Consider the following 12,680-nt stretch of genomic DNA (forward strand, 5'->3'; position numbering starts at 1 on the left):
TAGGATGTTCTAGTGTAAAAGGTATATATACACTTTATGAGCTTCGTTGTATTGCTTTTCTTACGTGGAATAATATGTACTGCTTTCTTTGCTCCTCCTCAATAACTCCCTTCGCTTTCTATTTGTCTGTATCACATATGACCCATTGTTCCATTTTAGTTCTTCGTTGGATACACACACACACACACACACACACACACACACATAACCTGTTCCCTCCTTTGGTGTCGTTTATCCTTTTTTGTGGTTTATGGCATTCTTCCCCTATTTCCTAATATAAAACAAGCTTTATTTAATTTATAAATCCTGTTGCTCTCACTGCTTCTCCAGTGAGAGTCTGCATTTGCTGCTGCGCTTTGTACATTCCAAGTTCAATTACCTACCTTAGCCAGATCAATTCTCAACTGTGTAGTTAAGAGTGCTTCTTGCCAGGTTCAGTTGGAGGTTGTTCTCAATGAATACTAGGACCCCCACCTTTTTTCCATTTTGGTTTGGAAGAAGAATTCCCCTCCTCATTACCTGGACAGGAAAAAAATACCGTAATCTTGATTGTCTACAAGATTCAGCAGTTAAGTTGACACTTCTTGTTTAAGATAATGTTTTTGTGTGAGAGTAATCTCAACTGTACCCTTTGTAACAACTACCTGAAGCACTTGATTGGTCACCCCTCTCCATAGCTGTCAAGTTCTCCCTTTTTTAAAGGGAAATTCCCTGATGCTGAATAGGCTTCCTCGTGAGAAAAGGGAAAACTTGACAGCTATGCTCCTCTCACTGTGCAAGATGGAGTAAGGCTAACCATTTGGAAGGGCAGCCACAGAAACCAAAGTATATCAGTAGTATATCAGTAAAGGTAAAGGTAAAGGCACCCCTGACCATTAGGTCCAGTCGTGACCGACTCTGGGGTTGCGCGCTCATGCATTATTGGCCATGGGAGCCGGCGTATAGCTTCTAGGTTGGCAGGAGCTGGGACCAAGCAACGGGAGCTCACCCCGTCACAGGGATTCGAACCGCCGACCTTCTGATCGGCAAGCCCTAGTAGCCAGGCCTTAATGCTCCTGTTACTCAAAACTGGAGAGGGGGACACGCCAAGGTACACCTGCCCTTTAGCCTTTGATAGTTTTTAGCGACAGGCTTTCTGCGTACAGTTGTATGTGTGAAGTGAAGGCATCGATGTGACCCAGAACTCCAGTTGCCCATGCTTCCCGTTCATGTAAAAGCCTTTGCCACATACAGCAGTCTGCATTGAAGCCCCATCGCGACAGATGGTTGCACTCTTCACACAAAGGATGGGGGTCAGGGCTACTCCGCAACTCCTTGCTCCTGTGTTGAGTAACGCAGGAGCATTAATCCCCACATAGGACTATGAACCGCAGGTCTAGCACATAGGTTATAAACGACACTTCTAGTAATGATAGTCACAAACCCCAGGGGCACTGCAGCGATAACCTATGAGGACCTGTGGCAATTTCCATTCTGAAAGCAATTCAGCCTTTGTTGCAATGTTTCCCCCCCCTCAGAGCTGGGAACTATTCTTACCTTAGGTTCATGCCCTCTTAGTCCTCTGCTGAATGCTGACTCAATTCAACATGTAGCCCATATCCTTTTTCTTCTCTTTCACAGTTTTGAATGACTCTCTTTTTTTCTAACGAACTGAAAGGGAGAGGTTCATTTACGATTTCAAATATTCCAGAGCAAGTCGCTGCATTGTTCACATCTGCTTGCAACAGTTCATTCCCCCCCCCCCGCTTCTTTAAAGCACAACACACTCTGTTGGACTGAAAGTCCCTGTTTCCAATTCAGTTATAAAAAAAAAAATACCGAAGACTATCTGGACAAATAAATGTATAATGGAAAACACAGATGAAGCATAATCATGAATTATTATGTTTTAAATATGACTATATAGGTAATTAAGGTTATAGAACGTAGATATGCCTGCTGTATTTTTGTCTTAAGTAGCCATAAGTCATAGGGAAGGGATTGTATTTGATTATAGGTGTCTATTATTGTTGGCAAAAATGAGATACTTTCCAGAGCTGCTCAAAATACAGAGCACTGTACTTTTGGGGAAATAGATAAAGTCTTCCATTTAATTTTATTTTTTATTTTTTGGCACTATACGCAGCTATTTATGAATTTCCTTTGTTCTGTTTCTGACTTTCTGTTGACTTTAGATTTGCTATGATACGCCAGGGCTTTGACTATTCTGAACACTCCCTCCCACAGACAGTATTAGGTGTACTCTTATTAGTTGGGGTCTCAGAGGGTTTATGTGCACGGTGTCTTCAGAACCCGTGTAATAATGTACCAGTTTCCTTGCAATGCCAGTATTCATTATTTCGGGAGTAGGAACTGTCAATCTTGCTACTGTCTTTCAGTATCAGGTACACATTTAAGTTATTTCCAGACATCTCAGAAACTATTGCTCTAGGCCAGAAGGAAATTTTATAGCTTTTGTTTCCTGTGGACAGGACTCCCCGTACAATTTGCAGAGCAAGTAGTGAAAGAGGGTGGTGAAGAAGATTATGCAGGGACCTTGAATCAATCTTAGCCAGATAGCTAATAAAACAATATACAGACTTCATATAAAACACAAACACACAATACTTAGGAATAAGTCTATTCCAGTAAACTCTTGTTTCAAAATGTGGCTGATGCTCAATGTTAGCCCTACTCTAACAGGACCACTGAAATCAATGGGCTTAATTTAAGTTCATTATTTTCAGTGCATATAGTCTGAGTATGACTTAAGTTTCCTGAACAGATATTAATCCTAATTGCCAAAGGGGATGTGAAATAGGTTTGGAAGTGCCACCAGGAACGCAGCTTCCTGATCCTTAGTACAGTTTCCATATTCCAAGCACTTCTGCCATGTGAATTGACCTAGAAACTATCTCCACTCCTAAACTGAGCATGTGGTGCAGGAGCAGGATATAGCCCAGTTCATTGGCCAACCTACTTTTTTGTATTCTTCACTGGTGCAGCAACTGTTGCTGTTTGTCTGAAGTTGTCTTTTCAGGATTGTCAGCTTTATTTAGTTTTCACAATGCAGACTCCAATTAAGCTCGTTGTCTTGAACTTTATCCCAGTGATCAATCTGGATGTCACTCATTTTATGCACTTCAGCTATATTCCAAGCTTGGTGCTGTTTCCTGATATTGAGGGAATTGTGTGTGACTTCCAGTTTAGTGATGATCTGTTCACAATTTCTAGAGTTGATCCCTCCCATTCCCGCTGAGCAGACTCTGAAAATGAAAGTTGGAAAAAAGTAGAATTTCTTCAAAGTTTTGTCTTCTTCAGATATAATTTTTCTACAACTTTTTTTTAAAAAAGAAAATATGTAATACAAATTAAGAAGGCAACACTTTCAAATGAGGGAACAGTTACAGGCATGTAACCGTGTTGGTCTGCCGTAGTCGAAACAAAATAAAAAAATTCCTTCCTGTAGCACCTTAGAGACCAACTAAGTTTGCCATTGGTATGAGCTTTTGTGTGCATGCACACTTCTTATCTTAGCGCAAATATATTGTTCAAAATTACAAAAACAATCAAATATTTGAGTTGATGCATACACAAAAGTAAATGCCCAGGCTATATCAGCCAAGTGAATAATGAAGCAAGGAGTGGGAGAACTGAGCTAGAAAAACAGAGCAGAGGAAATGGAATGATGCTGTATGTTAAGTAGACATGCCTATACTTGGAAGGAACATGGTAATAAAAGGGAATCAAGTTGACATTGGGCTTAATTTTCAGGGTGGTTTCCAGCTTACTGCACTCATCAGCTGAGTATATTCAATAATCGCCTCCCTCCTCCTCCTCCTTGTCCAGCCACTGCTGTTTGTTGGCTGGATATGGGAAGATTTTTAAAGAAAAACCTGGACTATACAGCGGATGAAACAGATCTTTATGGAGGGAGACAGGGAAATGTTGACCCAACGTGTGGCAGTGAATACTATGCTAGGAAAAGTGTTACGGATTGTGCAAGACGGCATGCAAGCCTGAAGTTCCCACGTACAACTCTGACACCACTCCTGGTCTCTTTCGACATTGAGACCTGGGCATGTCCCAAAAACTAGCACTTTGAGCAATCAAAGAATACCTCCTGTTAACAATTCAAACATGCTTATTGTAATAAGAGAGTATTAGCATAAAATAAAATTGTGTGATCTTTGGAACAGGTCCATAGGGTCAGCAACCACTATAGAAAAGGGCATTTCCCCCTCACTTTAAGGAAGAGTCAAGAAGAATTATGGGAGTTGTAGTTCAGCAGCATTTTAGAGGGGCAAAAGTTCCCCACTCCTTGCCTAGAAGTTTACATTTGCTGTGATTTACTATGAATCTGTTCTATTTGGTACCTGATCCATCCAACTGTGCTTCTTTAATAAACTATATTTATTTGCAATTGGACATGGATTGTAATTTGACCTAGAGCTAGGGAACTCGCACAAACTGGTTAGCTTTTGGGATCTTATGTTTTTATGGAGGCATTTTTTTCTGATTCCTCCAACACACCTTGATGGGCTCCAGGTCAGGGATGGAACCTACACAAGGCAAGCAAGCATTGACTTGAGGCAAGGTTGGACTCAAAGTGGGCATAAGGCAAGGCAAGAGACAAGGTGCTGCACCATATTATGAAACATGCGAAAGCAAGGAACAAGCTGAAACTGAGCCCTTACAAGATAAGTACCAGTAGCAGCAGGTGCAGCCTAAGCACCACCTTTCCTGCAACATTCAGCCTTCTCTATCATCACCTACTGTGTCAGGGCAGGAGAAACTCTGGTCTGGCTGGGCCTTTGGCACTGGAGCCTCCCAAGTTTGAGCAATACAATGCTGTATCAGGCCCATGGCAACAACACCAATGGCTCTTCTGGTTGGACATATTTCTGGGGCTGACCTCTCCCTTCTGCTTCAGAGTCCTTGCCCTCATCCCCTGAAGATGAGGAATCTGACTTCAGGGTTACGATGCCTACAGCTAAATCTGGAGTTCGGTAGAAAGTAAGGCAGTGTGGTTATTATTAATTGATATGCTGCTTAATGCCAAAATAGGCTTCTAAGCTGTTCAGAGATGTATCAGTTAAGAGTGCTGGATTAGGACAGAAGACACCCAAGGAATTTACTGGGTGCCCTTGGAGCAATCACCATCAGTCTAACAAAACCCAAAGGGTTGTGGTGGGGATAAAATTAGGGTGGTGTGGGAGAACCATATATCCCACTGAGCTTCTTGGAGAAAATGACAGGGCCTACTTCAGAGCAGAATTGTTGCCCTGCCATCCACAAATTAAATGTGGATAGGATTGCAGCACAAATTAGTTCCTCAGCTGATCAGTGTTTAAAAGTTCAGTTCAGTTTCTTTAACTGTGAGTCATTTTCATATGCCTTTTATTCACTTCCAGCAAATTTCCCTTGAAGCTCTTATAAATACCAGAGCCAGGCAGCCTTTGCTAAAACTACAGCTGACATGTTTTAACAATGCTTGCTGGAAGTGGTGGAATAATCTGAAGATTTTTTCCGATGCGACTCACCTTTCAGTTCAGGAACCAATTTTGCTAAACAAGATCCAATTGCATGATGAAAATCTTTATATGTTTCTTCTTATTTTGGATTTACATATTAAAGTTTTTCATATTTCTTAATTTTTCTCTGATTTATGTAGCACTTTAGATAATATTTAGGTATTTGTTTTCATTTATTAAAATATGTTTAGTCTGCTACCATGGGACCACCAAGGGTGGTTAATAACATTAAAAGCCAAAGGAAAGTTGATAAACATAAAAAACATAGCACCATTCCATACATGTCTACTCAGAAGTATAGCTTCAGTGAACCTACTCCCAGGTAAGTCTGCACAAGGTTGTATATTGTTGTGGAACAGCAGCATGAGTGGCAATAGCAAATATTAAAAACAAGTGAACATCATAACCACAAATACAAATAGTTGCTTTCATCACAGAAAGGCACATCTAGAAAAGCACAAGTTGCACTTGAGGACTTATAGAGAAGAGGCTAGTGAATTCTCATAGTCAGATGTTCTACAAGCTGGGTGCAACTACTGTACGACAAAGACCCTGTCCCTCATGCCCATCAATGGCACCTCAGATGGAGGTGGAACACTCAGCTGGATCTCCAGGGCAGGCAGACATGTTCAGGCGGGTTCTGGCAGCCTTCTAAGCTACCTATGTTCTGCTAGCCCTTACAGATTTCAACAGCTAGATGGGGGGAAAACATTCTGCCAGCACTCATCATGGACTAGTTCATTACATGGAATGGAAGCTGAACATCTGAAAGGGCAATAACCCACCCCAATCTCAGAGCTGCATGAAATTCCAGGGGTTCCAGGTGCTTACCCAGCGTCTGTGTTTCCTTTTGGGAATAAGGCACAGCGGAGAGTGTAGTGTCTTTATGATACATGTTACAGGTAGGTAGCCGTGTTGGTCTGAGTCGAAGCAAAATAAGAAAATTCCTTCAGTAGCACCTTAAAGACCAACTAAGTTTATATTTTGGTATGAGCTTTCGTGTGCATGCACACTTCTTCAGATACACACTGTATCTGAAGAAGTGTGCATGCACACGAAAGCTCATACCAAAATATAAACTTAGTTGGTCTTTAAGGTGCTACTGAAGGAATTTTTTTATGATACATGGTTTATTTACACACACATACACCACGCAGGTGGCGCTGTGGTCTAAACCAGTGGTCCTCAACCTTGGGCCTCCAGATGTTTTTGGCCTACAACTCCCATGATCCCTAGCTAGCAGGACCAGTGGTCAGGGATGATGGGAATTGTCGCCTCAAAACATCTGGAGGCCCAAGGTTGAGGACTACTGGTCTAAACCACAGAGGCTAGGGCTTGCTGATTGGAAGGTTGGCAGTTCAAATCCCCGCGATGGTGTGAGCTCCTCTTGTTCGGTCCCTGCTCCTGCCCATGTAGCAGTTCGAAAGCACGTCAAAGTGCAAGTAGGTAAATAGGTACTGCTCCGGTGGGAAGGTAAACGGTGTTTCCGTGCACTGCTCTGGTTCGCCAGAAGTGGCTTAGTCATGCTGGCGACATTACCTAGAAGCTGTCTGTGGACAAACACCAGCTCCCTCGGCCTATAGAGCGAGATGAGCGCAAAACCCCAGAGTCGTCCTTGACTGGACCTAACGGTCAGGAGTACCTTTACCTTTATATATAACCTGAGCCTACGATTGAGGGGTTCACAGCATTAACACCCCAAGAGGTTCCTGCTTCTCCCAGTTCATTCTTCCTTTGATTCAAGCAGAAATCAGCCATGGCTCTCTGATCATCTGCTTGTTGTCGTCTCCCCCCCCCCCCCGCAGCTTCTAGCTCACATTGCAGCAAACTCTGGCCTTTGTCTTTCTAACTGACAGACAGTTGAGGGATGGAGACCCATTTATTTGCCCTCTGGCACAGAGTCATTCCTGTTTCCCTTAATGATCCAACTTTAGCAAGCTATTACCAGGCTGGCCTGACTATTCCAGCAATTTAATCAGTGCTGGATCCAGGATTTAGAAGGGTGGGGGAGGCATTCAGCCTGACGCCCTGTCCCCCAAACTCATAGCAATATGAAGAGAACACAACAATTCAGATAATAGACTTTGATCTTTGTGCAGTATTATTGCTTAATATGTAGGCAAAAACGACCTGATGAATAGCCCATCCCATTATTTTGTTTTTATTAGAGCAGAAATATTCTTTTTAAAGTGCCCTTGCAATTATGCATCTGCCAGGTAGCATGAAAAGACTATTCTCTCCTAGTCAGGAGATGGACCGGAGCTAAACTGATGGCCTTCATCAGATGTTGCTGGACATAATGCTGCCTTTCATGGCTGTTACATGGGTCTGTTCCAGAAGCACAAAATGAAAGGTAAACAAGATCACAAGTTCCAGGAGTCATTGGTTCTGGTAATGGTTATGCTGCCTTTTCCTGTGCAATTTACATCTCTAAATGTACACTTGGGGAATCAATTATCTGTTGTGCCACAGCATAGTAATTTCCTATATAATTTCATCCAATTGCTAGAGGAACTCATTTTGGGGTTGGAACAATTGTTAATAAATCATTAACAATAATTAACTTTGAGGTAACAAGTGACAGCTAATACAGATTTCTGGACTACAGTGTTGCCTTTGTAGGCTCCACATTAATCAAATTGCTGACAGGAGCGGTTGACATCAGGAGTGTTCGAGGGGAATTCCCCCCTCCCTCCTGTATCTAGAAATGCTAAAATTCCTCCTCTATTGTAGTGATAGAGCAAATACCATTCCTCCTCTGTTCAGTGAAGAATTAGATTGCTTTGGGGTTTGTTTGTTTGTTTGTTTGTTTGAACAGAGAGAGACTTCAGCTTAATTCAAAAGAGAAGTGTTAATTGCATGATTCCCCCTGAATGTCCACTATCAACTTCTTGTGTGAAGCACTATAGGCAAGATAGACGGAAATCCCTGGTTTGTGAAATTATTTCCACCCCAGTCTAAAGTAGTCTGACAAGTGCAGCTTCCCGGATAACAGGGCTTTAAAAGCTGCATGGAAAGTGGGAAGAGGAGACGCAAGTGGCTTCTGCATCATCTGTTTTCCTTCTTTTCAAACATAATGCCTAAAACAAGTGTCACATAATGTTCATTCCACACTTTCAAGGAATCAATTCTTCAGTGTCGCAGCACCTGCTCTCTCGAGCTCCTTGCCTATGAATATTAGGTAGGCAGCTTCTCTGTTTTGTTTTTTTGGCTCCTGCTAACAAATGCTTTGTTTAGGCAAGTAAAGTTTAGCACAAATGTTTGCTTTTCATGTTTGTTTTTATTGGTATTTTTAATGAATATTTTATATTGTTTTATGTAAGCTGCTTAGAGGTATTTGTTGATTAAATGGCATATAATCCCATTAAGTAAATAAAACAAAACAAGTAGTACTACTGCCCGCGTGCCAACGATAATCTATCCCAAACACATATAAATCCCATTTATTTTAATGGGAGATTTACGGACACACATATAGGGCATTAAAACTGTTTAATATTGGATGGATCATGCTGCCGGTATGTATTTCTTAAAACCAAAATGTTGCCCATCAGGATCTTTCATAGTAAATTGCCTTATATCAGATTAGACTGGAATAAGTGTTAGTGTTGAAACAATAAGGGGAGTGAGAGATGCTACAAATAATAGAAAGGAACAATATAAATGATTTAAGCAACAAAACAAAAAATTGTGAGTTTTTCAACTAACTCATCCTATCAGCCAAGGACATTTGGCTGCATAATGGAACTTCTCCTCTCCCGTGTTAATCTGTTCTGGGTTCCTCCCAAGCCTCAGCAGCAGATTTGGGAAGAATGTGGGGCATGCACAGGAAGAGTACGGGGAGTTCCACTGCACAATCTTAAAAAAATGTATAAGCATGGATTACTTGGAAACACTGGCCTGCGAGCGCTCCAATCGGAGAACAGCCTTTACCAAAGGTGTTGCGGACTTTGAAGAAGTACAAACTCAGAACGAAAAGAAGAAACGAGCTAAGAGGAAGACACATCTGGCAAACCCTCACTGTGTTCAACTCCCACCCGGAAACCTACGACCCCACTGTGGAAGGACGCATGGATCCAGAATTGGCCTCCACAGTCACGGTTAAGACCATTTCCATGGAAGACAATCTTATTTGGCTACAAGTGATTGCCAAAGAAGAAGGAGGAAATATCTCCGTCATGGAGTGACTGAGAAACTCATATTTAACATTTACATTTGCTTAGATAACATGTAGGTTATACACACCTGATGCCTGAAAGACATAATAAAATAATGCTAGGGTTCCTAGACAATATTTGTTCTTATCTCACCATTCTGGAACCCTGTCTTCTCTTTGGTACTCACCAGTATCGAATCCAAGGCCTGTGCTTGCTGCCAGCTTGGAAGCCATGCCTAAGTGCTAATACTCTTTGGCTCTGGAGGCCTGCTCCCTCCCCTCAAGAATCTCTGCATGTAAGGATATTTTCCAAGCCCCTGCAGGCAATATTGAATCTGTCCTCTGATGTGCCAGTAATACTGGTGTTGGATTGGAGAGCAATGTGTTTAGCAGAGAATGACTGGCGAGCACCAGGATTAACAGATTAGCCATTGGGATTAATTTACTTAGAGAGCTAAACTGCTTATAGATGTACCTCACAGGGTAAAGGGACGTTTAATTGGTTCACACTTGCCAAGTTCCGAGATGCTACAGCCCTATTGCTGCACAGCACTGCCTTTTGTTAACACTGTTGCTTGCCATGCAAATACTGGCTTTTCACAGATTTCCCCTATGACATCACTGCCACATGCATAATATCAGACTTTATTAATAGTACTGCTGTTAATAATGGAGCGAAGGAGAATTTGCCACTAATGGTCATGTTGCCTAGACAAAGGCTTCAAGTAAATGGATTCCCAAAGGCACAAGTTTTCCACAGCCTAACTGGTAAAACTTAGTAATACTGAGAACAATAACAACCATTAACAGTACTGTAATGCCAAATGCCATCTACAGTTAAGCACATCTACCACAGCTGCGCTTGTATTCTGATTTTTCATAAATCTGTGGTGCTTGAGTTCGCACAGCGGAACTTCTGAGACAATCCAGCATGCGAACAGCCTCAGGAGATGTGATTAGCTTTCAGAGCTATAAGAATTCCTTACAAGACTTTCTTTGGGAAAGCATAAAGTCACCTTGGTGTCTTGGGGTTCTTCTATTAACTGGAAACCTGACACTTGGGGAGCCCACTGGCCGATATTCTATTTTAACTGCACTGCATAAGCCTACACATGGCTACACAAGAGTAAGTGTCAATCCCATTCCATTCAATGAAATTTACTTCCAAGTGTGCCAAAGGTTGCAGGCTCATTGTGTGGCTGGGGCAACCAACTCAGATGGGTGGGGTACAAATAATAAAATTACTGCTACTACCACCACCACCACCTCCTTATTAGGCATAAAGGCCTGAAAAATAAAGACATGAAGAAAGGAAAATAATGTTTGTTAAAACTTCATTCATTATTTATACATTATTAGTTCTGTGGAATGGGACCCAGGTAGCGCTGTGGGTTAAACAACAGAGTCTAGGGCTTGCTGATCAGAAGGTCGGTGGTTCGAATCCCTGCAATGGGGTGAGCTCCCGTTGCTCGGTCCCAGCTTCTGCCCACCTAGCAGTTCGAAAGCACATCAAAGTGCAAGTAGATAAATAGGGACCGCTCCGGCGGGAAGGTAAACAGCGTTTCCGTGCGCTGCTCTGGTTCGCCAGAAGCAGCTTTGTCATGCTGGCCACATGACCCGGAAGCTGTCTGCGGACAAACGCCAGCTCCCTCGGCCTATAGAGCGAGATGAGTGCCGCAACCCCAGAGTCGGACACGACTGGACCTGATGGTCAGGGGCCCTTTACCTTTACCTTAGTTCTGTGGAATAGCATTTCTGTTGAGATGCAACAGGCACAATGGTTTCTGAAAACAACTGAAGACATTTTGGTTCTGATGGGTTTTCCCAATGGGTCTCTGCCACATGTTGTTGACTTTGTATTGTTTTAAAATATATATATCTGCTGTTCTCTGTGTTGTGCTTAACACACATAGAACACTAGAGCAGCCTTGCAATTATTCACTTATAAACAAATTCTTGTGTCTGTAAGAAATATTATTCAAATATGACGATTCTGTTTGTTTTGGTGGTAATCAAAGGAACAGCATAGTCTAATGCCAAATTGGCAAATGTGCAATGGCACATCATGACGACAACAAAGTAAGCAAAGAAAAATTACTGATGGATTGCAAACTTACTGCAGTTCCTGTTGCATATTTCACTCTCCTGAAGAGATCAGCAGATGTCATCCAAAGTGCAGTACTCCGTTTGTCTACAATCTCATAACCATTTCAAATGGTTCTGCAAAGAATAAAAATCATGTGGCCCCTCCTCAGAGCATGAACCGTTTACTCTGCTTTGGCAGCCATCGGTTCCTGCTTGCCTTTGGGCTTCCTTGAACTTCTGTGGACTGCACTAAATGGAAATAACCGAGAAAGGAATAGAACGGAGGTGAATGTGAAACAAAGGGAGCAGCAGAAGGGAAAGCCCTTTGAAACGCACGTCAAAACTCAACATGGAGCAAAAGCCAGCCGTTGGAACTGGAAAAGGTTGACAGTGACTCCCTGCCCAGATGAAGGCCGTCTGTTCTTGCATTTTGGCTCTACCTTCTAGCTGTGTACTCATTTCAACATTCATGTACACCCCACCAAAGACGCAAATCCTGACTGCAAGGTTGCCACTCTTGGAATCCTTTGGGAGGGAAGGGTAGGATAGACATTTAATAATAAATCAGTGTACATGTGTACGTTTTACTAGGTAGGAATTCACAAGGTAGGGATATCCCTAGGTAGGGATATCACAAGAAGCAGTTCGGCAAATGATGCTTTTCTTGGCACAACTGGGAAATGGCTTGCTGAATTTCTGCAGAAAAGGACACAGGAGCCTTACCATAAATAAAAGTGGATGATCCATATATGTGTACCTATGACTTCTTTGTCTCAGTCATTCCTTAAACTACCGTAGCCAGATGTTACAGTTCCATATTTAATGCGATTTTCTTTTCCTGGAATAAATTTTTCACCTGGAGGAAGTATTCTTAGCACAGTTTTGAAAATGACTTCCATTCCTACTCCAATGGTAGTATGAAAGAA

At 42.2% G+C, this 12,680-nt stretch overlaps 1 long non-coding RNA gene across 1 annotated transcript; it reads right to left on the minus strand.

The window, feature by feature from the left end:
- Positions 1 to 383: 383 nt before the first annotated feature.
- On the minus strand, positions 384 to 12,019 carry LOC148684585 (uncharacterized). The gene is made up of 3 exons (XR_015951764.1): positions 11,787 to 12,019; positions 1,537 to 1,650; positions 384 to 519 (listed from the first exon to the last, which is right to left on the minus strand). It is a non-coding gene; the product is annotated as an uncharacterized LOC148684585 (long non-coding RNA).
- Positions 12,020 to 12,680: the final 661 nt, after the last annotated feature.

This window comes from Zootoca vivipara, chromosome 9 (genome assembly GCF_965207765.1).
Source record: "Zootoca vivipara chromosome 9, rZooViv2.hap1.1, whole genome shotgun sequence".
Lineage (NCBI taxonomy): Eukaryota > Metazoa > Chordata > Lepidosauria > Squamata > Lacertidae > Zootoca > Zootoca vivipara.